The 27,927-nt window shown below is 47.5% G+C and overlaps 1 pseudogene; it reads right to left on the reverse strand.

Annotated features, from left to right (window-relative positions):
* The window catches only part of LOC141057296 (retinol dehydrogenase 7-like), a 52,576-nt pseudogene extending 35,315 nt beyond the window's left edge, over positions 1-17,261 (reverse strand).
* Between the last annotated feature and the right edge of the window lie 10,666 nt (positions 17,262-27,927).

A 27,927-nucleotide genomic window follows, 5' to 3' on the forward strand; every position in this document is an offset into this window, starting at 1 on the left:
TAGCTCGCTACACTATCTGACTGATATACAACTGCCTAACTAACTAGGTAAAATCTTGCTGTTATCAGTGCCAGCATCAGGAGCAGCCTCTCTCCACTATTAAAGTGTCAAAATGGTGCTAAAACAAGATGTCCGCTATTTATATGGAAAGGGACATGTGATTTGAGCAGCTAGTGACACAAGCCGTTGTGTCAGGACATTGTGGGTGTTTCCTGCGCCCTGATTGGCTAGCCGCAATGTGCACACATAAAGTTAGGAAAAAAAAGACATCTTACAAGAATGCCGTGCTTCTGTGAGCTCTGCAAACCCTCTCCCCTCATCAAACACATGCCAAACGCTCATGATATATCACCATTATCATTGCCTAAGTGCTGAAAATACTTTTGTGGCAACGCAAATATTTTCCCGCACTTTTTACTGATTTTTCCTGATTTTATAAAATTTTGCTCGTGTTTCCGATCACGATTTCGAATGTGCCATATTCGTGCTGAATTTACATTTGGCAATCGTTTTCCGAACAAATTCACTCATCTCTGGTCAGGAGATGCCTAATCCAATATCTAGCAGCCACACAAGAGTGTAGGAAGGATAGGTCTTTTTTTGTATTTGTTCAGGGTCCTAGAAAGGGGAAAAAGCTTCTAGAGGCACGCTGGCGAGATGGATAAGAGACGCCATCACCCTGTCATACTCCTTGAGTGGGGAGACCGCCCCGGAGAAACTGAAAGCTCATTCGACGAGGGCAGTGGCAGCTTCTTGGGCGGAAAGAGCCGGTGCCTCAATAGATCATATATGTAGAGCTGCTACTTGATCTCCTCCCTCCATATCCTTCAATCACTATCACTAGCTGGACATAGCCTGTTTTTCAGACCTTACTTTTCGTAAAAGGGTTCTGGAAGCAGTGGTCCCTCCCTAATGTACATTCTCTGCAATTTTCTCTGTGGTGCCATCATGGGGGAAGGAGAAAGACGTAGTTACTTACCAGTAACGGGATTTCTCAGAGCCCTCTCTTCACGTGTGGGTGTGCACACTTACTTTCATTTTATGTATAGTATAGTCACATGGTGTCCCTGTTAAGCTTCATAGTAAGGCCGGGGTCACACCAGCGTATCACATCCGATGTGAGAGCATAGGATGTGATATACTAATGACCCTCTGTTCCTGCTCTGCTGTGAACAGGAGCCAAGTGTCATGCGTTTGTACGCCGAGCCTCTCGCACAGAGAGGATCAGAACACAGTCTGCGGACGAGGCGGAGAAATTAATTTCTCTATCTCCTCCATTGCCGGGGTCAGTGTATATCTCACAGCACTCGGATGATTATTATTATTATTTATTTATACAGTGCCATTAATTCCATGGTGCTGTACATGAGAAGGGGGTTGCATACAAAGTTATAAATATCGTTAACAGTAAAAAAATTTACAATAACAGACTGGTACAGAGGGGAGAGAACCCTGTCCTTGTGGACTTACATTCTACGGGATAGTGGGGAAGAGAAAGAAGGTCGGTGGTGCAGCAGCTATGGTGGTTTTGAGGCGGTGGCTCGGGTGGTGGTGAGGCGGCAGAATGGTTATTGCAGGCTGTAAGCTTTCCTGAAGAGATGGGTTTTCAGGTTCCATTTGAAGGATCTGAGGGTGGTGGATGTTGAGGCATGGAATTCCAGAGGATAGGGGATATTCGGGAGAAATCTTGGAGGCGGTTGTGTGAGGAACGAATAAGTGTGGAGGAGAGTAGGAGGTCTTGGGAGGATTGAAGATTACGTGAGGGAAGATATTGGGAGATTAGTTTAGAGATATAGGGAGGGGAAAGGTTGTGGATGACTTTGTAGGTCAGTGTTAGTAGTTTGAACTGGATTGGTTGGTGAATTGGGAGCCAGTGGAGGGATTTGCTGTGGGGAGAGACAGGGGAGTAGCGAGGAGAGAGGTGGATTAGGCGGGAAGTAGAGTTGAGCACAGACTGGAGTGGTGCAAGAGAGTTAGCAGGGAGGCCACAGAGGAGAGTGTTGCAGTAGCCAAGGCGGGAAATAATGAGGATGATATTTAAGTGATGTGCATTGTCTCACTCACACCCTTAGGCTTATATCCCCATGCTGCGATTTCACTCGTACGTTGAAAATGGCCGAGAAAAAAAAAACGCTGATGGGAGCTGCCCCATAGATGAATACTGGTACGAGTGCTATGCGATGTTTTATCGCATAGCACTCGTCCATATTCACGTCCATATTCACCGCTAGTGTGACCCCGGCCTTACATTGAATATTGTATTATTAACCTGGTGGTCCTCTTGTGCTCTGTAAACAACTGATGCGGGAGAGAGGTACCGCCCTTTTAATCTGTAGGTTTCCTGTCCTTGAAGATTGGATTCCGTCTCTCAGTGGTGCAGTCATGGGCTCTGAGAAATCTCGTTACCGGTAACTACGTCTTTTTTATCATGTTCACTAAATGCTAAAACTGACCTGGTATTATGATTCTCCAGATCATTAGGAGTTCACAGGCACTAAACATTTCTAGGTTCTTCTTTATCAAAGTGGTGAAAAAAAATGTAAAAGTTTGTTAAAAAAAAAACTGGGGTTGGGTGAGGGCTCATTTTTTGGGTGCTGAGCTGACGTTTTTAATGATACCATTTTGGTGCAGACACGATCTTTTGATCGCCCACTATTGCATTTTAATGCAATGTTGCGGTGACCAAAAAAAATGTAATTCTGGCATTTTTACCTTTTATCATTAGCGATCGGGTTAATTATTTTTTTATACTGATAGATCAGGCGATTCTGAACTCAGTGATACCAAATATATGTACTGTACATTTGATTTTTTTTTAATTATTTTATTTTGCATGGGGCGAAAGGGGGATGATTTAAACTTTTATATTTTTTATTTTTGTAATATTTTTAAAAACATTTTTTGTTTACTTTTTGCATGCTTCAATAGTCTCCATGTGAGACTAGAAGCTGCAGTTGTCAGATCGCCTCTACTACACACAGGTGATGATCAGATCACCTGTGTATAATAGAAATGCTCACTTGCTATGAGCGCCGACCACCGGGCTGCCCACTTTGGTGGAGCTGGCCGGGACTCACATAAAAACACCTTAAGGAATCGGGCCCTATGGGACTGGATTCCTGTGGGCTTGGCAGAGCATACATCAGGCAGTATCATATACACTTGTTAGGGTGTATGTTGTTTTTTATTCACCTCTGCTGCTAAATAACAAAAAAAGCAGAAATACAAGAGTCTTACCTGTACCCCAAATTGCTTCATTTCTAGTCGGAGGCAATCACAGAATTTCTCCAGCCCAGCTTTGCTCATTGCATAAATGCTAGTGAACATACTTAGGTATGCACCTGTGCTCGATAAAAACACCATGCGACCTGCAATTATTAAAAATAAATAAATAAATAAAAATCAATGTAAAGAAATGATAATAAACCATTATAGGACCACGGAGGCTGCAACACAATCAATGTTTTTTGTTTGAAAAATCGAGCAAATTCAACTGGGCGCCTGCACCAAATTCTTCTGAAGTGGCTGTCAGAATGGTGCAAAACTTTGTTCTTTATTCGTTATGCATGAGTCAGTTCATACTCTCTCTCATTATATTATTATATTATTGATATATACTGCATAATGTGAGTTGCTCATTATGGGCCGTGTGAATCACTCACTGGTTGAATTATTGCAGCTGTGTATGTTGTACCCTGAAACACTGTGGTAGTTCTAACAACAAGGCATTGTCAGGAGCCCCGCACTGCACTTGCTCACTGAGCCTGTGCGGGTGTCCTGAGTACAAAGACAGTGCTCAAAGATACCTGTGGAGCAGGGCAGCAGCGGTGACGATGCGTGCTTCAGAGTATCAGGACCTGAAGCACATGACTGCTGCGGGCGTGGCCTAAGCTCCACAGATCTAGGAGCTGCAGGGAAACTCCTAGAAAGGTAACTACAGGACAATGTTACCAAGGGGCATAGACAGAGACAGAAACCAGATGAAGCCAGGGTCAAAGCATGAGATAGCAATACAGTACCAAAGGGTTAGACAGAATGGATAGTCAGGACGTAGCAATAGGTCAGAAAACCAGAACGGGCAATAGACGGTACAATAGGGACAAACTGTAACGGAATAACGATAGCCAAGCCAGGAGGTCAGAACCGGAGAAGACAATAGTACCAAAGCGAGAGACGGAGTACAGAGTGAGGGAACAGGCCGGGTCATACACAGGAAGCAAACAAGCAACGCAGAATACACGCACACCAGGGGTCAGACACACCAGAACAACAGTATAGCTGACAGAGAACCCTGGTAAAGAGTGAGTATAAATACCCCTCCCAGATCCAGAAAGAGGCCACAAACACTTAACCCTGTGAGTGCAGGGCAAGAACCCTGTTCAAACCATGACAGGCATATTTTGAAAAGCTGACCAGGGACCATGTGTCTCAGATGACTAGTCAAACAGACAGGTCCCTGGTGGGTTATCCTCACCCTGGCCCCCAGACTGACAGGTCTCTTTCTGTGTGTGCATATAAATCACTGTTTGGGCGCATGAGCTCAGAAGGGAAGGAGCGCCGTTTGAGTTTTCAATGCAAAATTGGCTGGAATTGAGATCAGACGTCATGTCGCATTTGGCGAGCCCCTGAGGTGCCTAAACAGTGGAAACCCCCCCAATTCTAACTCCAACCTTAAACCCAACACACCCCTAACCCTAATCCCAACCCTAACCGTAATCCTAACTTTAGTCCCAACCCTAAATTTAGCCTCAGTCCTAACCTTAACCCTAGCCCTAACCCTAACCTTAATGGGAAAATGGAAATAAATACATTTTTTAAATTTATTGTTTTTGCCTAACTAAGCAGGTGATAAAGGGAGGTTTGATTTACTATTTATAGTGGGTTTTTATGTTTGGCAGCTGTCACACAGTAAAAGACGCTTTTAAATGCAAAAATCAGTTTTTGCATCATCACATTTTGAGAGCTATAATTTTTCCATATTTTGGCCCACAGAGTCATGTGAGGTCTTGTTTCTTGCGGGACGAATTAATGTTTTTATTGGTACCATTTTTGGGCACATGACTTTTTTTATAGCTTTTTATTCAGATTTTTGGGAGGCAGAATGAACAAAAACCAGCAATTCATGAATTTCTTTTGGGGAGTGGGTGCATTTACACCGTTCCACGTGTGGTAAAATTGATAATGCAGTTTTATTCTTCACGTCAGTACGATGACAGCGATACCTCATTTATATTTTTTTTATGTTTTGGCGCTTTTATACAATAAAAACTATTTTATATAAAAAATAATTATTTTTGCATCCCTTTATTCTAAGAGCTATAACTTTTTTAATTTTTCCAGTGATGGAGCTATATGGTGGCTTGATTTTTTGCAGGTCAAGATGACGTTTTCAATGATACTACATTTATTTATATACACTCACTGGCCACTTTATTAGGTACACCTGTCCAACTGTGTGTTAAGACTTAATTTCTAATCAGCCAATCACATGGCGGCAACTCAGTGCATTTAGGCATGTAGACATGGTCAAGACAATCTCCTGCAGTTCAAACCGAGCATCAGTATGGGGAAGAAAGGTGATTTGAGTGCCTTTGAACGTGGCATGATTGTTGGTGCCAGAAGGGCTGGTCTGAGTATTTCAGAAACTGCTGATCTACTGGGATTTTCACGCACAACCATCTCTAGGGTTTACAGAGAATGGTCCGAAAAAGAAAAAAAATCCAGTGAGCGGCAGTTCTGTGGCCGGAAATGCCTTGTTGATGCCAGAGGTCAGAGGAGAATGGGAAGACTGGTTCGAGCTGATAGAAAGGCAACAGTGACTCAAATTGCCACCCGTTACAACCAAGGTAGGCAGAAGAGCATCTCTGAACGCACAGTGCGTCGAACTTTGAGGCAGATGGGCTACAGCAGCAGAAGACCACACTGGGTACCACTCCTCTCAGCTAAGAACAGGAAACTGAGGCTACAATTTGCACAAGCTCATCGAAATTGGACAGTAGAAGATTGGAAAAACGTTGCCTGGTCTGATGAGTCTCGATTTCTGCTGCGACATTCGGATGGTAGGCTCAGAATTTGGCGTAAACCACATGAAAGCATGGATCCATCCTGCCTTGTATCAACGGTTCAGGCTGGTGGTGGTGGTGTCATGGTGTGGGGAATTTTTTCTTGGCACTCTTTGGGCCCCTTGGTACCAATTGAGCATCGTTGCAACGCCACAGCCTACCTGAGTATTGTTGCTGACCATGTCCATCCCTTTATGACCACAATGTACCCAACATCTGATGGCTACTTTCAGCAGGATAATGCGCCATGTCATAAAGCTCGAATCATCTCAGATTGGTTTCTTGAACATGACAATGAGTTCACTGTACTCAAATGGCCTCCTCAGTCACCAGATCTCAATCCAATAGAGCATCTTTGGGATGTGGTGGAACGGGAGATTCGCATCAGGGATGTGCAGCCGACAAATCTGCGCCAACTGTGTGATGCCATCATGTCAATATGGTCCAAAATCTCTGAGGAATGCTTCCAGCACCTTGTTGAATCTCTGCCACGAAGAATTGAGGCAGTTCTGAAGGCAAAAGGGGGTCCAACCCGTTACTAGCATGGTGTACCTAATAAAGTGGCCAGTGAGTGTATATCTGTCTTTTTGATCGCGCGTTATTCCACTTTTTGTTCGGCGGTATGATGATAAAGCATGTTTTTTTTGCCTTTTTTAATAGTGTTCAATGAAGAGGTTAACTATTGGGAAAGTTTTATAGGTCAGGTCGTTACAGACGTGACGATACTAAATATGCGTAGTTTAATTGTTTAGATTTATTTTATTTATTGATGGAATAAATATTGATTTTATTATTTATTATTAATTTTTTTAAATATTTTTACAATTTTTTTTTAAAATTATTTAATTCTTACTCCTACACTGTGTTTCACTATGGGACACTCATTTTGTGCAAGCTGATCGCTTCTATAGCATGCAGATCTGCATGCCATATAAGCTGTCAGCGCTGAAGCTTCTATAAAATTAACCTGAGAGACTTCCTGACATGCACTGTGCATGGCAGGAAGTCTCTCAGCTCTGGAGACCTGGATGTCATCATGACGACATCAGGTCTAAATGACAGCGATCGGGACCCCGCATCGGGGTCTACAGTCCAAGGGCAGAGGGGCTGTCAGAGTTGCCTGCTCCCGAAACGCTGCTATCATGTTTGATTGCAGTATTCCGGGGGTGAAAGTGTGCTCCTGGCACTTAGAGGCGGTTGTCAGCTGTGAGAATCAGCTGACATCCGGCCGCGCCCCTGTGAGCGCGGCTGATCGCATATGACGTACTATACCGTCCATGGTCATTAAGGCCCAGGGCACATGGATGGTATAGTACATCAAATGTCATGAAAGGGGTTAATGATTGCATCAAAGTTATCCCCTATCTATTGGATAGGGAATAACTTGCTGATCACAGGAAGTCTGAATGCTGTGACCTCGATCTCGAAATTGGGGCTCTGGAAATCCCGAGAATGTTTTGATTGGAGCAAAAGTGCCCATGCTTGACCTCTGCTCCATTTATTGTCTGTGTCACTGCTGGAGAAAGCCAAGCGCTGTTCTCGTTAGTCCCATAGACAATCGACTGAGTGGAGACCAAGCATGGGCACCTTCGCTTCATTGGGCAGCATGACTGCTCAGTGGTTAACACTGTAGCTTTGCAGTGTTGGGTTCTAGGTTCAAATCCCGCCAAGGACAACATCGGGAAGGAATATATATGTGCTCTCCATGTTGGCGTGGGTTTCTCCACACACTCCAAGAGCACACAGATAAGGAATCTGGATTGTGAGCCCTGATGGGGACAGTGATGATATTGATGCCCATAAAGCGCTGTGGGATATGACGGCACTGTATAAGCAAGCATAATAAATAATAATTCAAGACAGGGCTCTGCTGAGCCCCAATCTCAGGATTCTAGAACCCTGATCTCAGGATCACTGAAAGTTCCAATGGCCAGATACCCACTGACCAGCATGTTATTTCCTATTCCATGTTTTTAGTTGTTTTTATTGTTATTATTATTATATATATATATATTTTTTTAAATAGCCCTTTATAGCCAAGTTTACTTATAGTCCATTTGGCTTGCCTTTTTTAAAATAATTTATGAAGGTCGCCCCCTTGTGGTGGTATGGGAGCATGTTCCAAGCTCACAAAAAGCAGCACATCTGATTTTTTGATCTTGAAGGAAAGTTAGAAAAATTGGTACTTTCACTGGTAAAATAATAAATAGTTATTCTGGATATATTAAAAAGCATTCCCATATAGAAAAAAAAACACATATGGAAGTATTTTTTAATGTATCTGTAATATAATTTATCATTTTACCGGTGGAAATGCAGATTTTTCTCACTTTTCAAGATTTCTTCCCATTCTTATAAAATGCTAATTGAATGGTTTGTTCAAACTACAAATTGTTGTGCCTATATACAGACGGACAAAATTGTTGGCACATGTCTTTTCACACTATCAGTATTTGGTCAGGATTTTCCATTAGTATTTGTAAGTCAAAACCTGGAGAGGAACAATCAGAGGAAAGTACTGTATAATAGAAACACGTCACCACTTCTGGATTTATCACCCACTCCTGGTTGGGGCTTACAAATACTGAGGGAAAATACTGATTAAATTCTGAACATTGCCTTAAAGAAAGAAAGTCCCATATGGTCACTGAAATAACTTGAAACTGACAAAAGCCAAAAGTCCACGTGTGTAATAATAACTTTGTTGGTGAAATATAACATACACTGCAAAGATAGTCGTTTTTTATTTCATGGACTGTGACACACTATGGCAGTATGAATGTCCCACAGAACAAACAGACACGTGCAACTCTATACTTGTATACTATTCACAGAGAAGCTAAACGCTCAGCAACTAAAGGCCTCTGGCTGCAACCACATCCCTGTTAGGGTCCCGTTACACATAGCGACGCTCCCGCCATCCCGACAACAATACGACCTGGTAAGGGTCGCTGGTGCGTCGCTACATGGTCGCTAGTAAGCTGTCAAACAGGCAGATCTACTCAACGACACAGCAACGATACAGCGATCCGTATAACGACCTCCGCGGTCGTTGGGACCTTGTCACACAGCAGCTATTCTGACGACTCAGACCTCGATAGGCGTGCCTCAGCGTTGAGTTATGAGTCGCCAACGAAGTCGCTCGTCGTTGTTATGGCGTCAAACACAGCAATGCATGAAAAATGGCCTAGGACATTTGAGCACGATCAGCGACATCGCAGCGGGGGGCCGGTCTCCGCTATGTGTCACACGTAGCTAGATCGCTGGCGAGGTCGTTGTTGCATCACAAAACCTGTGACGTTTCAGTGATCTCGCTAACGATCTCGCTATTGTAGTGCTGACAGAGACTATGTCAGAGAGTGGACCCTCTGGATCGCGGATCCGGAGCCCCCGGGTCGAGCACACCAGGTGAAGACCGACCCCTATACAGGGACCGTTTGGGGCAGGACCACAGAGGACGGAGGCGCGACAGCCGGAACCAAGAGGGACGGCTCCACGAACAAAAGGCCTAGAGAAGCAGCGGACAAAACTACTAGCAGGGACAGGTGGCTCAGGGAAGGGCTGAATACGGAAAGACCAGAAGAGGAACCAAGGCGAACTGGAGACAGGGGACGGCACATGGAATGGAGGAACAGGAGAGCCTGGACCGACTGGGGAGAGCGGGGAGGTCGACACAGAGAAAGGCAGGAAGGATAGGCAGGACAGGACTAGCTACAGACGAACTGTAGGGGCCAGATTGCTACACAATCATCAGGCGTCCTCCTAACAGCGAGGACGCCTGAAATATACCAGCCCCCGGAAGTGCGTGTGCCAGGCCGGACCCTCAGCGCCGCCCACCGCTGGAGACAGAGGAAGGGAGGGGGCGCGCGCGTGACAGAGCTGGAGCCAGGAGCCGCAGTGAGGGAGCGTGGACGACGGGCACGAGGCCGGACGGGAGCGCGCAGGTAGGAAAGCGCTGCGGTGCGCGCTGCCCTGGAAGGGACATCGGCGGGCATAGCCGCCGATGTCACAGTACCCCTCTCCTTACATCCCCTCTTACTGAGATTGGCAAAAAACCTTTTCAGAATCCGGGGAGCATTGACATTCTCCCGGGGTTCCCAGGACCTTTCCTCGGGACCAAAACCCACCCAATCGATAAGAAAAAGGGTCTTACCCCGGACTCTTTTCATAGCCAGGATGTCTTTGACCTCGAAGACGTTGTCCGAGATAACAGGTGAAGGAGGGACGATGGAAACTGGTTGAAACCGATTCAGGACTACGGGTTTCAAGAGCGAGACATGGAAGGCGTTGGGAACCCGGAGCGAAGCAGGCAACCTCAGTTTGTAAGCCACTTCATTAATGCGTTCAATTACTTCAAACGGCCCAATGTACCGAGGACTCAGCTTATAAGAGGGAACTCTCAGACGGATATGTCGAGTTGAAAGCCAGACTTTGTCACCTGGATGGTACGGAGGCACGTCCCTCCGTCTTTTGTCTGCATGCTTCTTGATTCGGTTGTTGGCACCCTTGAGCGCGTCCCTGGTCTCTCTCCAAATCTGCAAGAATTCTTTAGCAAGAGAATCGGCTGCGGGTACTCCTGTAGACGTGGAGAAAGGTAATGGAATACCTGGGTTTTGACCGGTTACCACAAAAAAAGGTGACTTGGTGGTAGATTCGTTGGGATGATTGTTGTGCGAGAATTCAGCCCAAGGTAAGAGCGCGACCCAATTGTCCTGATGGGCGTTGGCGAAATGACGTAGGTAGGTGGTTAACACCTGATTAATTCGCTCCACTTGCCCGTTGGTCTGAGGATGGTATGCGGAGGAGAAGTCGAGAGATGTACCCATAAGCCGGCAGAGAGCCCTCCAGAAGCGGGATGTGAACTGGACCCCCCGATCAGACAGAATCCGCTGAGGAAGACCATGCAGCCTGAAGATCTGGTGGATGAAGATCTCGGCCAACTTCGGAGCGGAAGGTAGTCCCGGTAAGGGAATGAAGTGGGCCATCTTGGAAAAACGATCTGCTACGACTAAGATGGTGGTACATCCGGCTGAGCGGGGTAAATCAGTTACAAAATCCATGGCGATCTGCTGCCAGGGGGCCTCAGGGACTGGCAATGGGTGAAGAAGACCGGCGGGCAAGGTCCTAGCCACCTTGTTCTGGGCACAGATTGTGCACGAGGCAACATAGTCCATCACATCCTGGCGAAGCGTGGGCCACCAGTAATACCGAGACAGCAGTAGAAGAGTCTTTTTAGACCCAACGTGCCCTGCAATTTTGGAGGAATGTCCCCAGCCCAACACCTCCGTACGTCTGTTCTGAGGGACGAAAGTCTTACCGGGCGGAGGAATAGCAAAATTCACAGGGGCCACGGTGATCATTTTGGTGGGCTCGATAATATGGGATGGGACTTCATCCTTCTCCGATGACTGTAATGACCTGGAAAGGGCATCGGCCTTGATGTTCCTATTACCAGGACGGAAATGAAGTTGGAAGTCAAAGCGGGAGAAGTACAGGGCCCATCTGGCCTGCCGGGCATTGAGTCTTTGGGCAGACTGCAGGTATGCCAGGTTCTTGTGGTCAGTGAGGATGGTAAAGGGATGTACAGCCCCCTCGAGTAAATACCGCCATTCAGCCAAAGCCATCTTAATGGCCAGTAATTCTCGGTCTCCAATGGAATAGTTGCACTCCGCAGGTGAGAAGACTTTAGAAAAGAAGCCGCAAGGAACCAACCGTCCGGATGAAGCCTGCTGGGACAGGACTGCTCCAGCTCCAGTGGAGGAGGCATCCACTTCCAGGACGAAGGGCCTGCTGGTCACAGGCCGATGCAAAATGGGTGCTGACGCAAAGGAACGTTTCAGGGCTTGGAAAGCGTTTTCAGCTTCAGGGGACCAGCTGTTGGGCTTCATTCCCTTGCGGGTCAAGGCCGTGATGGGTTTGGTAACCGTAGAAAAGTGAGGCACAAACTGACGGTAATAATTTGCGAATCCAAGGAACCGCTGGATGGCCTTAATCCCCACTGGACGGGGCCACTTGAGTACCGCACTGAGTTTTTCGGGATCCATCTTTAGGCCGGAATCAGTGACGACATATCCCAAGAAGGGCAGTGACGACTGCTCAAAAAGGCATTTCTCAATCTTGGCGTAGAGTTGGTTCTCTCGGAGGCGGTGCAAGACCAAGCGTACGCTTTTGCGATGGGAGGGCAAGTCGGGCGAGAAAACGAGAATGTCATCAAGATAGATGACCACACAGGAGTAGAGTAGATCCCGGAATACCTCGTTGATAAATTCTTGAAATACAGCGGGAGCGTTGCAGAGGCCGAAGGGCATAACCAGGTATTCATAATGCCCGTCACGGGTATTGAAGGCCGTTTTCCACTCATCCCCTGCACGGATCCGGACCAAATTGTAGGCCCCCCGCAAATCCAACTTCGTGAAGATCCGGGCTCCTCTCAGACGGTCAAAGAGCTCAGGAATCAACGGAAGGGGGTAACGATTTTTAACGGTGATATTGTTTAGACCCCGGTAATCAATGCAAGGCCGCAGTGATCCGTCTTTCTTCCGGACGAAGAAGAAACCTGCGCCCGCAGGAGAGGAGGATTTCCGGATAAACCCCTTGGACAGATTTTCTTGGATATATTCCGTCATAGCAGAGGTTTCGGCAGGAGAAAGAGGGTAAGTTCTACCTCTGGGAGGAACCGCTCCAGGAATCAGGTCGATGGGGCAGTCGTAGGGCCGGTGCGGAGGCAGGGAATCCGCCTCCTTTTTGCAAAAAACATCAGCGTAGGCGTGGTATGGAGCAGGAAGGCCGGAAAGGTCCGTTGGCCTAAGCTGAGGATGGGAACGAACCAGGGTACGTAAACAGATAGCATGGCAGGGGTGCCCCCAACGTAGGATCTCTCCGGAGCGCCAGTCGATGACTGGCTCATGCCGCCTAAGCCAAGGAAGTCCTAAGAGAATGGCATGGGATAATTGAGGCAGGACATAGAAGGCAATCTTCTCTGAATGAAGTGCGCCAATCTGTAGCTTTACTTCAATGGTAACCGTGGTAATGAGCCCAGGAAGAGGTTTGCCATCGACGGAGGTGATTGCTCGAGGGTTACTTAGGACGACCACGGGAATCTGGAGTTTGTCAACCTCCTCCTGGCGAATGAAGTTGCCTGCTGCGCCCGAGTCCACATACGCCTCCACAGAGCCACGCCCCCGACCTGCAATAAGCAGAGCTGAAAGAGTAAGTGGGAGAGAGGGGGTCATATTACCTAGGGGGCCCTCTCCTACCTGGCCTAGGCGGATGCGTTTCCCGGTCTCTCAGGACAAGTGCGGACGAAGTGATTGGCCCCTCCACAATATAGGCAGAGTCCCTTAGACATCCTCTCCTTACGGCGTTGTTCGGACAGCTTGATGCGATCCACCTGCATAGGCTCGGGGACAGTGTTACTAGGAAGGGCAACGGTGCGCGGAATGGGAGCTTGGTATAACCTAAAGGACCTCCTCTCCCTGGCTGACTCTCTAGCGCGTTCCTGAAAACGCAGGTCAATACGGGTAGCCAGGGAGATGAGATCCTCCAGGGTGGTAGGGAGGTCACGCCCGGCCAACTCGTCTTTGATTTTACAAGAAAGGCCTCTCCAAAATGCACCAACCAGGGCTTCGTTATTCCACCCCAGCTCCGAGGACAGGGTCCGGAAACGGATGGCGTATTGCCCTACAGTAAGGGATCCCTGGCAGAGGTTAAAAAGGGCCTCTGTAGAGGAAGCAAGGCGTCCGGGTTCATCAAAAACCTTACGGAACGTTTCCAAAAAACTCTGGATGTTAGTCACCACCGGGTCATCCCTCTCCCACAACGGATTCACCCAAGCCAGCGCCTCCCCCTCTAGATGGGAGATAATAAAGGCCACCTTGGCACGGTCCGTGGGGTATTGTTGGGGCAGAAGATCAAAGTGCAATCTGCACTGATTTAAAAATCCCCTACACAATTTTGGGTCCCCACAGTACCTAGGCGGCTTACCAAGACGGGGAGGAGGGCAAGAGACAGCGTCCCGGGCTTGGTTAGAAGCGGCCGCAGAGGACTGCAAAGAAAGCAGCCGATCATCCACGGACGCCATATACCCCAAAATGTGAGATTGCGCATCGCGCTGCTGTGCGAGCTCCTGCTGGAGACTGACTAAGAGGGGTGCATGCGCTGGGTCAGCGGTTTGCAAGGCGGAGAGCCGGGTGTCCATGGACTTCATGAATGACATGATACGGGTCTGATTTTCCCTTAGGAAAAGCAGTTCCTTTTGAGTGGCCGCCGCGGCACCGGCGGGGTCCATGGCCTGATGATACTGTAGTGCTGACAGAGACTATGTCAGAGAGTGGACCCTCTGGATCGCGGATCCGGAGCCCCCGGGTCGAGCACACCAGGTGAAGACCGACCCCTATACAGGGACCGTTTGGGGCAGGACCACAGAGGACGGAGGCGCGACAGCCGGAACCAAGAGGGACGGCTCCACGAACAAAAGGCCTAGAGAAGCAGCGGACAAAACTACTAGCAGGGACAGGTGGCTCAGGGAAGGGCTGAATACGGAAAGACCAGAAGAGGAACCAAGGCGAACTGGAGACAGGGGACGGCACATGGAATGGAGGAACAGGAGAGCCTGGACCGACTGGGGAGAGCGGGGAGGTCGACACAGAGAAAGGCAGGAAGGATAGGCAGGACAGGACTAGCTACAGACGAACTGTAGGGGCCAGATTGCTACACAATCATCAGGCGTCCTCCTAACAGCGAGGACGCCTGAAATATACCAGCCCCCGGAAGTGCGTGTGCCAGGCCGGACCCTCAGCGCCGCCCACCGCTGGAGACAGAGGAAGGGAGGGGGCGCGCGCGTGACAGAGAGCTGGAGCCAGGAGCCGCAGTGAGGGAGCGTGGACGACGGGCACGAGGCCGGACAGGAGCGCGCAGGTAGGAAAGCGCTGCGGTGCGCGCTGCCCTGGAAGGGACATCGGCGGGCATAGCCGCCGATGTCACAGTTATGTGTGAAGTACCCTTTAGAAAGATCTGGGTAAGGATTAGGTGTAATAAGAAATGTTAATTACTATCTATTATGCCATCTTATAGTACAGATCTCACCTTTGCTTTTCCTGATAAGTGGAGCCAAAGCCAGAGTTGTCCTAATACTTCCCAAAAGGTTGACATCAAGAACGTTCTGGTATTTATCTATTGTTTGCCATTCGACCATTCCGTATGTGAATACTCCTGCATTGTTCACAAGTCCCCACAGCCCTGAAAGAAAAGAAAAAAATGTGTCCATTATCAAAGTGGGGCAGTTGCGGTGGGAGTGGAATTCATCTTTCACCCCCAACTTCATGTTGCACCCCTGCTTCATGAAGATAGGGTTCATGGCTGATTGAGGCCGTACTGGGCCACAGGTCATAGAAGGGAGGACGACATGACAGGGTTGAGAGGGATAGAAGGAGCTGTGGACGGTTGTTAGGGTGAGGCATTGTAAAGCTTAACTGAATGTGCTGAGTAGAGATGGACTGGGTTTAGTTGGAAGGAGGGTCAAAAGAGGGGGGTCAAGGGGGCTGACATTATAAATAGGGGGAGCCATCTTAGTGGGGCAACCATTTTAGGTGCCCCTTAGTAGCTGTAAAAATCTCCCACCCACTGTCCCTTATATATTGACGTTGGCATAAGGGTGTTTTAATTAATTTGGACATATGGAGCTATTCGCGTGGTTTTGGTATCCAAAGTTAATGTTACAATATTATATAATTGTATTGTCTTTTTGTCACGGCAGTAGGGCGTGGGGGTGGTCCTTGAAGTTGGTGAGGCTGGCGGCTCAGGGGGGGGGGATCAGAAGATGTCCTGGCCTCCCTCCAGCGTGGACTCAAGTGGACAGGTATTTTAAGTATCCCGAGGAAGGGATAAAGGGGACCCGGGTTCTATGGTAATGGATTCTGGCCAGGCGGGTTGTTTTTTGGTGCCTTTGAGCTGGTGCTTAACGTCTGGGGGCAAGACTCGACCTGGGGCCAAGTTGGATTACTAACATAATGGGTTTTGGTTTCGGGGCTTTGAGGACTGCCCCTCCGGGTTATTATATTTAAAATGTTTGTTAATATGTTAAATAAATGGCTGCTGTGGCCAATTTATCCAAAACAACATGTGTGATTGTCATTATTTAGCTTCTTGAGGGACAGGGGGCTAGGAATCGGGTAAAGATGGGTTTTATTGAATAAAATGGGGGTAAGGGGTGTAGATGCTCTGAGGAATCTCGAATACCCCTTTAGTCAAGGCAGTATGTTAAAAAAAGAATGTGTTCACCTGTGAATACAGTTATCCCAAAAACAGCTACAAAAATCTGTAGCAATTTGCTGTAATTACTGATCCTCTGCTTGTGATATTAATGAGATAATTGCTGAACTACACAACTGGAAGGTTAAGTGGCCAGAAGAAACTTCAAGATTTTTGAATTTCTTTAACACAATGATATGAAAAATGGGAAAAAAAAAGGTTCAATTTTTTTTAAAAGCACAGCTTTTATGTTTTTTTTAAAGGATTCACAGAGTTACAATAGATGATCAAAAACAGATGTGTCAGAGTGATCATTCAACTCACAAACAGCAGCCCCACAAGTACTAAGAGAAACCCAGCTTTTTACTTTATATGTTTTTTATGTTTTTTGATAGATATTTACTAATAACCTTCTTACCTTTGTCAGGGAGGTTTTCCTTCACGTATTGTTTCACCTTCTCCATCTCTTCATCGCTGGTCACATCTAGCCTGATGACTTTCACCTGCCCAGGGGATGAATGGTTTATCAGAGCCTGAGCTCCGTCTCCATCTGGGAAAAGACAAGCAGCAAAGACGGTGAATCCCATATCAAGCAGCCGGAGAGCCAGCAGGTTTCCAAAGCCCGAGTCACAGCCTGTGATGAGCACCGCTCTTCCCTGAGGATTGAAGAATACATCTTTGCCTCTTAGCTTTGTATAGATTACAATCGCCAATAGTCCAAAGAGCAATATATATACAAGGGTTTGTGTGTCCAGCCAGCAGGACAACAGCCACAGAACAGAGACCATAGCTCCAGCTTCAGTGTATGCTCATAAGACCAGGACGTTCAATGCTCAGTCACAAGTCAACACCAGAGGAAAAGAAACCTCCTTCTTCACATGTCTCTCACCCTTTTAATCACATTGTGGTAAGACTACATACATCTTTGCTTTGTGCCTTAAGATAAACTGTTGGAGTATATACAATAGCTTCAGGCTTATGCTGGGAACCTGCCTCAAATAGCAGATGTCACAGTGTTAATCTTTTAGAGCAGGGGTGTACAACCTTTCTGGGTTATACTGAAACTTATCAGGGTATAACCTTTGACATTTGTTGCAAATCGAAAGTACATACCATAAATGTCTGAAAGGCACAAATTCTGCTTACAGGTCTCTCATCTCCAAAAATCAGCACTCGAATGGTACGTTCACACAGATTCTTTTGATGAAGATTTAGAAATAGATTTTGCTCCTAAATCCACATTAAAAACACATCAAATACATTTTCAATATATTTTAATGAGAAAAACTCCTTTAGTACACGCATTGCTGTTTTTTTCATGTTTTGCTGAAGTTATTTTTTTTTTTCTAAGCCAACACTATTATATTCAGTACATATCAAAAAAGTCCAACAATGAAATTACCACCTCCAAACAATCATTATGTACCATATCCTGCCATGCATAATGCAGGGGAAAAAAAAGGCATAGGCAAATCAATAAACTATTAAAATCAATAATTTATTTAACATAAATACTTATTAAAATAAGACAAGGGAATTTCACAAAAATGCTGGGGGTAAAACGTGAACCAGAAACTGAAGGGAATGGGATAGTATAATTCATACAGCACTGTTATATAGAAAATTGCTCATGGATAATGCTTAATAAAAGTGCCTAGTGCTCAAGTCAAAAAATCATTATCATGGGAGCTAATTCCTAATGATACTCATGGTAAAGTGTACAATACATATAAAGTGCCTACTGCTGGAAAGTGGCTTGTTAAGTATTTCTATTAGGCTGTGTGCACATGTAGCGATTTTTAAGCGTTTTTGCCACGATTTTCGGCGCGAAAACGCTGCGAAAACGCTTAAAAATCGTGTACAGAACGCCCCCCATGCATTCCTATGGTATTCCGCACATGCTGTGCTAATGCTGCGCTTTTTTCCGCGGTGGAATCGCATCGCGGAAAAATCGCAGCATGCTCATTCTTTGTGCAGAATCGCAAAGAATTGCCGCGATTCCGCACCCATAGGAATGCATGAGAATCGCTTACTTCCCTCATGTGGCTATGCCCACCATGCGGGAAGTTAAGCGTCTCATGTGCAGATGGTACCCACGGTGTGGAGGAGAGGAGACTGTCCTCCAGGCCCTGGGTACCATACCCCTGTAAGAAAAGAATAAAAAATCGGGGTATATTTACCTTCCGGTGTCCCGCGCTGCATTCCCGGCCTAAGCGTTCCCAGTAATGCCTTGCGGCAAGGTCCTGTAATGACGTAGTCTCGCGTGACTCTAGCGGTCTCGCGAGATCGCTATAGCAACGCGAGACTATGTCATCACAGGTCTCGCAAGGCATTACTGGGAACGCTGAGGCCCGGGAATGCAGCGCGGGACGCCGGAAAGTAAATATACCCCGATTTTTATTTTTTTTTTTTAGCATTTTAACATCCTATCTTTTACTATTGATGCTGCATAGGCGGCCCCAATAGTAAAAACCTGGTCACACTTGTCAAACACTATGTTTGACGAGTGTGACCAACCTGTCAAACAATTTCCAAGCGATGCTTCAAATCGCTTGGAAAGTGCTTGAATATCGCACGCGAAAATCGCGGCAAAATCGCGATCATAATCACGGTAAAATCGCGGTGAAATCGCGCGGAAAAAAACGTGCGATTTCTGGGAAGGAGTCCGGTTTTTAGTGAGCGTTTTAAAACGCTACGTGTGCACATAGCCTCAGGCCGGGGTCACACTAGCGAGGAATACGGACGAGTGTGAGGCGTTAAAAGCATGCATTACACACGGACAAATTATTCTCTATGGGGCAGCTCCCACCAGCTGTATAATTCTCGTCTGTATTCTACAGTCCGTGCCAATCGCAGCATGCGGCGATTGTCAAAGTACTACGCCCGTAGTACGCCAAAGCAAGTCTATGGGTGCGCAAAAAATACGGATTACACACGGACCACACATGTGACTTGCGAGAAATACGCAGGTCTTTTGGCAGGTGACAGGAAATGGGCCAATCCATCATCAGGAAGCTTAGACATGCAAATGAGCTCAAAAAGCGTTCCAGACATCCAGGAAGTACACCTCCACGGAGTACATCAGCAGTGTAGGGAAGGTGACCTGACGGACGGACGGACGTGTCAGTATAGAGAAAGATAGGTTTGCACAGATTAGACAGGTGTCAGTTACTACAGTGGGGAAACAGCTAGGAAAGTGTAGTGGACGTGCAGTACCTTGGGTTGACCATTAGATGGCAGGGAGGAGTGTGAGCAAAGGACTTGACATCAGCTTAGGGCTTTAGAAACCGTTGGTCATGGGGGGCGGAGTTACAGTGACAGGGGAACGGGAGTGCTATACTGAGGGAGGGTTCCAGAAGGTTCCAGTCCCCAGGGGGAGCTCCAGTGACAGGAGGACTGTGACAGTCTGTGCCCTGTGAAGAGAATCCGAACCAGGGGGACTGAGGAGAGAGAACGTCAGGGGGGTGGTCCTGACAGGAATACCGCAAAACGAACGAGACACAGAGGTCATACCAACGAGGCACAGAGGTTACGGATACCGTGTTAAGAAAGACGTAGAGACCAGTGAAATACTGTTGGTTTACGGGCCTAAGGCGGCCACAGTGACAGACCTGTCAAAAGTGTCAACAAGAGTAAAGGGACGGTACGTATATATACGTCCCTGACGAAAGTGCGTTGTTCTGTGGCGTATTGTAACCAGGGAGCCTTGAGGAAAAATTGCGGAGTGCTGTGGGGCTGTCAGCCGGACAACAAGTGAATAAAGCTTGGACCTGTTGCACCCAGAAACTGTCTCCATCTTGTCTCTGTTTCGTCTCTGCGCGGTAAGAAGAGGGACCACCCCCCAGCTCGGCCATCGATCCTACAGCGTCATGGCGCCATATTTTCTCAATGTGGAGATGCTTATTGTGTTAGTGCAGGAGCGGGCAGAAATATGGGACCAACGTGATGCCCATTATGCCAACCGGGCAAGAAAGGAGGCGTCATGGAGGCGTATATGTCGCCAGATGTTCCACGATTTTGGTGATCGGCCACGTGAGGAGCAGCAGCAGCTGAGTAAGTAAAACCCAAAAACTGTTTAAAATTGCCTCACATCAAAAAATGCATATAGAATTAGCCCCCCCCCCTTCCTGTGCTTCTACTTTTTTCCTCATGAGGCGGGTAGATTTTGATGTGACTCATGGTTTTACACTGCCATCATTTGGCCCAGGCCACAAGCTCCTCATCCTCCTAGCCAACCAAGTTAGTAAGTGTAGTTACTTGGTACATGAACTACTGTGACCCTGTGTATCTGGCCTGGATGCCCCAATTATATATGCCACCCTGGGTAGAAAGCACACCCCAGAAGGCAACATGCCTAGGCTACTGGTAGCTAATTTGACCTATCAAATATGTGAAATTGAGAATATTTCCTGTCACATTGTAGTGGAAGATGTGATGAGACGCTGGCGCAGCATCCGCGACCAATACAGGCGGGGACGTCAGCAGCGGTCCAGGAGTGGTGATGCGGGCCACATAAAGAGGAAATACGTATATTATGACTGCCTCTCCTTCCTGGCCCCTATTCTGGATCTGAAACCGTAAGTAGATACCTCACACCACATTACACAGATACTTTACAGGGCCAAAAATATTGATTTATTTTTGGCTCTGTTCGATTTCATAACAGAACTCAGTCCAACCTTACGGAGAGAGGAACTTGCTCAGATACAGAGCCCATCATTGATCCTGTAGGGGATGAGGTGGCTGGCCCACCTTCTCCCCCTCCAAGAAGCATGGGTGAAGAATCCTCTCAGGAAAACCCAGTGCCTGCGCCACAAACCCCACCAAAAGGACCACATCCACAACCAGGACCGTCTGCTGCTGCACCATCAGCCATACAGGAGGAGCAGGGCAACATGAGCAGCAGCCCAACTGCCTAGATCTGGGGCTCCCCACAGCCTGCTGGACCATCCTGGCGAGGAAGAAGAAGGCGCCATATCCCTGCCCAAGATACCCGTACCAATGTGGACACAGGGGTCCTCAACTATCTGTCTAGAGTGAATAATGATGATGGCGAGGAGGCATACTCACGCAGCCTGGCCCTTTATCTTCGTGCCCTTTCCCGTGAGGTGAGGCTCCGTATTCGAGGATGTTTTCAGATCCTGCTTGATGCAAGCACACACCTCAATACCCCATATGAGTTATTTGAATATCTGGAGAGGTGGCAGCTTTCACCAAGAAATCTAATGCACCTTAGACCACCCACACACATGCTTGCTCAAGCAGGCTCTGAGGATCCTCAAATACGTGGGCCTACACCTCACCCCCTTCCTCCCCCTACCCAACCTTTACAACAGCAGCCACATATGTCTGGCTCTAGCCAACCTCATCAATATGGCCACTTTTTTCCACCCAGTGTTGGAGGCTGGTCCCAACCTGGTTGGGGTCGACATGGCTATATTGGTTGGTATGAGACACGGGCCTACCCGACCCAACAAGATGCCCCTGTTCATTATCACTCTGGCCAGTACCAAGCCCAATCCCAGGAGGCAGTACACTACCCACATCATGGGCAACAGTATGCCCCCACACAGGGTGAAGGGTAAGTTGGGCAAAGTAGCCAGCAGCAAACACAGGCTTGTCTTCCGCCTTCTCCTCCCCCAATGTACCAAAATTTATAATATTTCCATTTTGTTACTGCCTAATGTTATTTTTGTTGTTTTCTATGTGTGAAAATTTTATTGTCACACAATGTTCACATCTGCAAAAAGGCCAATTTGGCCCATTGCCACATTTCTGATATGGCAAGAAGATGTTTTGCTTTAAAAAAAGCAAAAAAAAAGGCAAAAGTAAACATTTGTCTACTACATTTTATGTCTCTGTCTCAATTCTAAAAAACCGTGTCAGCATACTAACATACACTTACCAATGCAATTCAACAGTCATAGAATCAGAAGGGGAAGAAATATATATTTAGACACACAGAAACCAAAATATTATAACGTAGACACAGCATGCTCTTGCCAAGAAGTTTCCCCCTCAGGTGACAAAGTAATTTGTGAAAATATCACGCACTTTGAGGCCAGAGAGCGGTCTACGTTGAGGGTTGATGGGTGGTGTCGCCCTACGCACATTGTCCAACCCACGCACAACACCAGCAGAGGAGGAACAATCATGTATCCTGGTGAAGTTATGAGGAACCACACAGGCTTTAACTACTTCATTAACATTTTGTTCACTCAGCTGAATGGCAGACTGGAGTACCCGCCATTTTGCACAAAGAATGCCAAAGGAACACTCCACCAGTCGCCGAGCACGTGATAGGCGCAAGTTAAAAATTTTGCGCCGTGGTCAAGGTTGCGCCGGGGATATGGCCTCATGACATTGCGCGTTAACTGAAACACCTCATCTGCCACAAGGACATAAGGGAAAGATTCCTGAGTGGAGCCTGGTAGCTGGCGTGGTGGTGGTAGATCCAACTGGTTGGTACGTAGCCGCCGAGCCATAATGGAAGTATTGAAGACTCGAGAGTCTCCCGTCCTTCCATAGGCCTCAATGTCAACAATTATAAACTTGTATTCAGGGTCGACCATAGCCAACAATACAACAGAAAAGTATTGTTTATAATTGAAGAATTGGGAGCCAGAGTTCGGCGGCTTACGCACCCGGATATGTTTGCCATCAAGGGCCCCAATACAATTAGGAAACTGGCATTCCTCCTCAAAGTCCCTTGATATCCTCAACCAGTCTTCCATCCTGGGCTCGGGCATGACGAGTTGATGTAGTCTTGACCATATTTCACTACATGTCGACCTGACTATGCCAGAAATGGTAGATCTTCCAATCAGAAACTCATGGTGTAGGGCAGCATAAAACAGGCCAGTGGACAGGAAGCTGAAGAACAACAGAAAAGGAACATTTTAGAATGCACAAATTAACCAAAAAACAGGTACATACATACCAAACTTGTTAGGATTTCAGATCTACTAACACACACATATTTGGTCGCACAATGACTAAGTGATATTCAGTACATATTACACATAACATTCTGGTCTGTAAGTTTCAACATATCTGGAATAAGATGAGGGCATTACAATTAGTCCATGAAGCAATAAATACATAATTTGGGCAACACATCATGATCATAGAGAATGTGGTTGTGTAGTACATACCGTAATGTGAGTAGAAGTCGCTCCTCTGCAGATATAGCTTTGCGCATCCTTGTGTCCTGAAAGGTTATCCCAGGGCGCACTGTCTCCAAGAGTCAATCAAATGTTGCAAGGCTCATGCGACAGTATTGGTAGAATTTTGCAGGATGCTCCCGCAGAGAAGAATAGAGGCGGTGAAAATGGCCTCTTGTGAGTCGTTGCCTCAAAAGTGGATGTACCCACATGCGTCTCCTCCTCCGCGGATCCACTATCACTGGGTATGGTTGACCAAAGCAGTGTGACAAAAGCCAGTTGAAGAGAACCTGCTCAGTTGTGTTGAAACTCAGACTGTCTGCCATGTTGCACATACAACACCAACACACCTAGTGAAGGCAACGTCACAAATGGACAGAATGGAGACTGCCACCTGTTCCTGAGGCAATAAATAGGGTGCAGGCTAATGATTTAAATAGTTTGCATTCCTCAAAACCGTTAAATGTCCATTTTGCAAGCCTGTGAGAAAATCTCGCCATATGGATGCCATACGGATTACATACGGATTACATACGGATGCTGACATGCACAAAATACGTGACCACACCTTGCTTACAGATGACATACGGAGCACTATTTAGGGGTCATTCATCCGTATTACGCATGTAAACTACGGACCGTATTTTGCGTCGGTTAGTGTGACCCCGGCCTTACCCATACCCTCAAACATCATTTTACTTACATAAGTATAAGTTCTGGTCTGGATATCCCTCAGCTACCCCGACTGCACCGTTTGCCGTATTGGCTTCCTCAACAAGGGGCAGATGGATGAGCTGGGGGGAGAAAGAAGCTGAAGATGTCATGTGGACGATCCTCCAGAAGCCAACACAGTTTCTAACCTGGTTGAAGTTGAAAGATTGAGGGGCAGCGCCAATAACCAAGAGCAGGAATCTCCTTCCGCAGACAACTACAGGAATTGAATGAACAATTCAAAGCTTTAACAACAGCCCTGCAGAAATCTATCCAACCCTCTGAACGTGTGACAGACTCTGACAGAACCTTTAACCTCCTTGGGGAAGATAAATCAGGAAAACAGTACTGTCCTACACCACAAATCACCATAAGGAAAGCATTCAAGATCCTTGGACAGATTGGAAAGTGTGAGCACAAAGAAAAACTGTCTTATATGAACTTCTTACACCAGATCGATGCAGGATTACAAAAAGCTACCAGCCAGATGAGATCATTGAGGGGGTGGTGAAAGCAATCATCCCAGGACTGAACCTCCGCAAGTATGCTAGAGATGAAAAGTCAATTGACCCTACCACAGTTGAGGATGATTTTAAAAGGCCACTATAGAGAAGAGAGTACTTCAAAATCGTTCCACTGACTCATTAACATGTCACAGAACAATAATGAATCACCCCAAAGTTTCTTTAAGGGCCCCATCACACATAGCAACTCACCAGCGATCCCGACAACGATATGAACTTGTCAGGATCGCTGGCGTGTCACTACATAATCGCTGGTGAGCTGCCAAACAGGCAGCTTCACCAGCGATCAGGACAGCGACACACGGGTAACAAGCGACGCACGTTGCTTAGTTACCCACAGTGTACGCTAGATACCAGCGTGCTGGTGCAGGGAGCTGGTAATTAAGGTACACATCAGGTTTCTAAGCGCCACATGGCGCTTAGAAACCCGATGTTTACCTTGGTTACCAGCTCCAGCTCGCTGATCGCTGGTCTACCGCCTGCCACACGCAGCGATACGTGCTGGCCAGCGGGAGACCAGCGATCAAAAAAAATCTCCTGGCCATTCGACAACGATCAGCGATGCCCGGCAGGGGGGCTGGTCCCTAATAGATGTCACACACAGCGATCTCGCTGGTGAGATCGCTGTTGCGTCACAAAACTTGTTGCTGTGTGTGACGGGGGCTTTATATTACCTCTATGAGATGGCGATCACTAGGTCATAACATTCTACATCATTTCCCCTGTTTCCTTTTGTCTGAGTCTGTGTGTGTTTGAAAAATTTTACTTTTTATCTACTTGAAAATGTTTAACTACCACTATAGTATACGATTGGTTGTTAACCTATAAATAGTGAAAAATCTAAAATGCCTAATTATATTTTCTTTTCCTGTAAAATTTGAAAAATTTTCAATAAAAATTACAATTTATAAAGAAAAAATGGCGTGAGCTCCTGTGCAATTTTGATAACCAGCAGAGGGAAAGCCCACACCTAGGGGCTGATATTAATAATCTGGAACAAGGGACAATACGCTATAAGGGTCCAGGGCTAGTAATAACAGCTATTTGTGTGGCACCCCTGAGGCTTCAGTCGCCACAGAGGTACTGCACCTTCTCCTAAGGTGTGGTACCCCACCATCCAGGTAGGGTGGGAACTCCCTTTCACATTCCAACACCTGCACCCCACACACAGGATAGTTCAGCAGGGACTCATCCATGCTTTATGCTGGAAAGGTCATGGGATGCCTTTTGTGGTCCCTGGTTTCGTAACACGGGAGGTGCTGGGGAGGCGGGTGGAGTTAAATATAAAAGAGAGGGACGGTGTAGGATTTCAGGTCAGTCTGACAGAGGGTGAGAGAGAAAGGAAGTCACTCAGACAGGAGTGAGGATCCCTGGAAGAGGGATGGAGGAAGGAGTGCAGCAGCTGCCTCAGTGACCTGAGCCAGCTGGCACGGGAAAGGAACAGAAGGAAGGAGACGTAGACTGGAGACTACAGATTCCATAAGAGAGATAGAACAGATCGGAACGAAGGAGAATAGAAGGACGGTGGGAAGCAGGTTGAGAAAGAGAGAGAACCCTTCCAGTCCAGAGTGCAAAGGCCGGGGCCCAGTCCCCGAGGTTGATTGGATCTTTATGTCCGGCAACAGACACCGTAGAAGTAGTGAGCCACTAACGCCTTACTCCCATCATAGACTTGGGACACAACAGCAATTGGATAGTGAGCCGGGACGCAGAGAGGAGTCCCCGAAGCAGGCTACAGCTGTCTGTCATACAAGTAGAGACTAGGAACACCTAGAGAGAGGCATTCCAGGGTAACTAAGTACTGGAGTGCTTCGCACCTAAAGGCGCATTGGAGGAGTCGTTCAGTAAGGTACATATTGGCGGAGTGTGGAGGGGAGAATCCTATCCTGCCTGGAGGTTTGCTGGGGCCCTGACCTGAAGAACACAGTGCGGAGGCAGGCATTTGTGTGAACTGCAAACAGTGAGTAAAGTTTTGGAACCACATACTCTGGTGTCCTCCAGTTATTCCAGCACCGCTACACCTGGGTACCAGCATCTATATCATTCTGCGCCTCTCCTCATCCATTTCACCTACATTGCCCTGGGACTACAGCTCCACCAGTGGGGAGCTACACCATCTTTGCTGCACCACACCATCAGTCCCAGTGGATCTGCATGCAGCGTTGGCTCAACATCTTACTTGCCAAACACCACGGGTGGCGTCACGAACTATCCAAATAAACTTTTACACCATTAACATCACCGCCATTGATATTGGGCGCCCAGGGCCACGGACCAGGTCACCGCTGCTGTGACACACATTCCCCCTGACACCGGCCCGGTACCGGGTACCTCACTGCCCTGGGTGTGAGGGTGCCCCAATTTTGGTGTCACGAACAGGATGACGAGACCCGATGCCATCGGGTCCTGTGTGCCTTGGATTTATAACTTTTGAAAATGTGCAAAAGACCAAATTTAATAGACTGTGACATGAATCTCAAAAATGGCTGCTGGCGCGGAGAAGAAGGGCATGAAGAGATGGGAGGTCCTAAGAAAAGACTGCGAAGAGTATTGGGCATTCCCTGCCTGAATTACTATGTGACAGATGCATGGCCCACCCCCCGAGGGGTTTGTATACTGGCTTGGTATGGAGGCGCTGGAAGAAGATGCCGCCCCCGGAAGGAGGGGCAGAGGAAGCCAGTGGTGAGCAGAAGGGCGGAGCAAGAAGGAGAACTCGAGAACACCATTTTGGAAAGTGAGGAAAGGAGGCCTGCGGAGCGCGGGGAAACGGATCTCCCTGGCGCCATGGCTGACGGCTCCAACCCGAACTGTGAGATGAACCGCTGACATTTGGAAGAAGAAATAGTCACGCTGACCACCCGGCTGCGGCTGAGGCAGGAGGCCTTGGGGAGACTGATCCGGCAGAGCGCCCCGGAGGGGCCTACACCTGCGGAACCCGCGACACCGGTACCCTTCGCTGCTGCACTGGAGCTTCTCCTGGCAGACCTTGCGGAGCTTGGAGCCGCTGCCATGCCACCAGCAGCGTACTCTGTCCCCTCTTTGCCGCTGATACCGGAGGAGTTGTACACCGCCCAGGGAGCTGAAGCAGAGGAAGAGAAGTTCCTGCTCAGACCTGATGTGGCTGTGCAGGCCCTGCCAGCGACCCCCCGGAACCGGAGCTGCTATTGGCTCCACCGCCATCCCTGGTGTTTCACCGGACAGCGCCTATTGCCACCACGC

Source organism: Dendrobates tinctorius, unplaced genomic scaffold (assembly GCF_039654945.1).
Source record: "Dendrobates tinctorius isolate UK_male_01 unplaced genomic scaffold, ASM3965494v1 ptg000203l, whole genome shotgun sequence".
In the NCBI taxonomy this organism is placed as follows: Eukaryota; Metazoa; Chordata; class Amphibia; order Anura; family Dendrobatidae; genus Dendrobates; species Dendrobates tinctorius.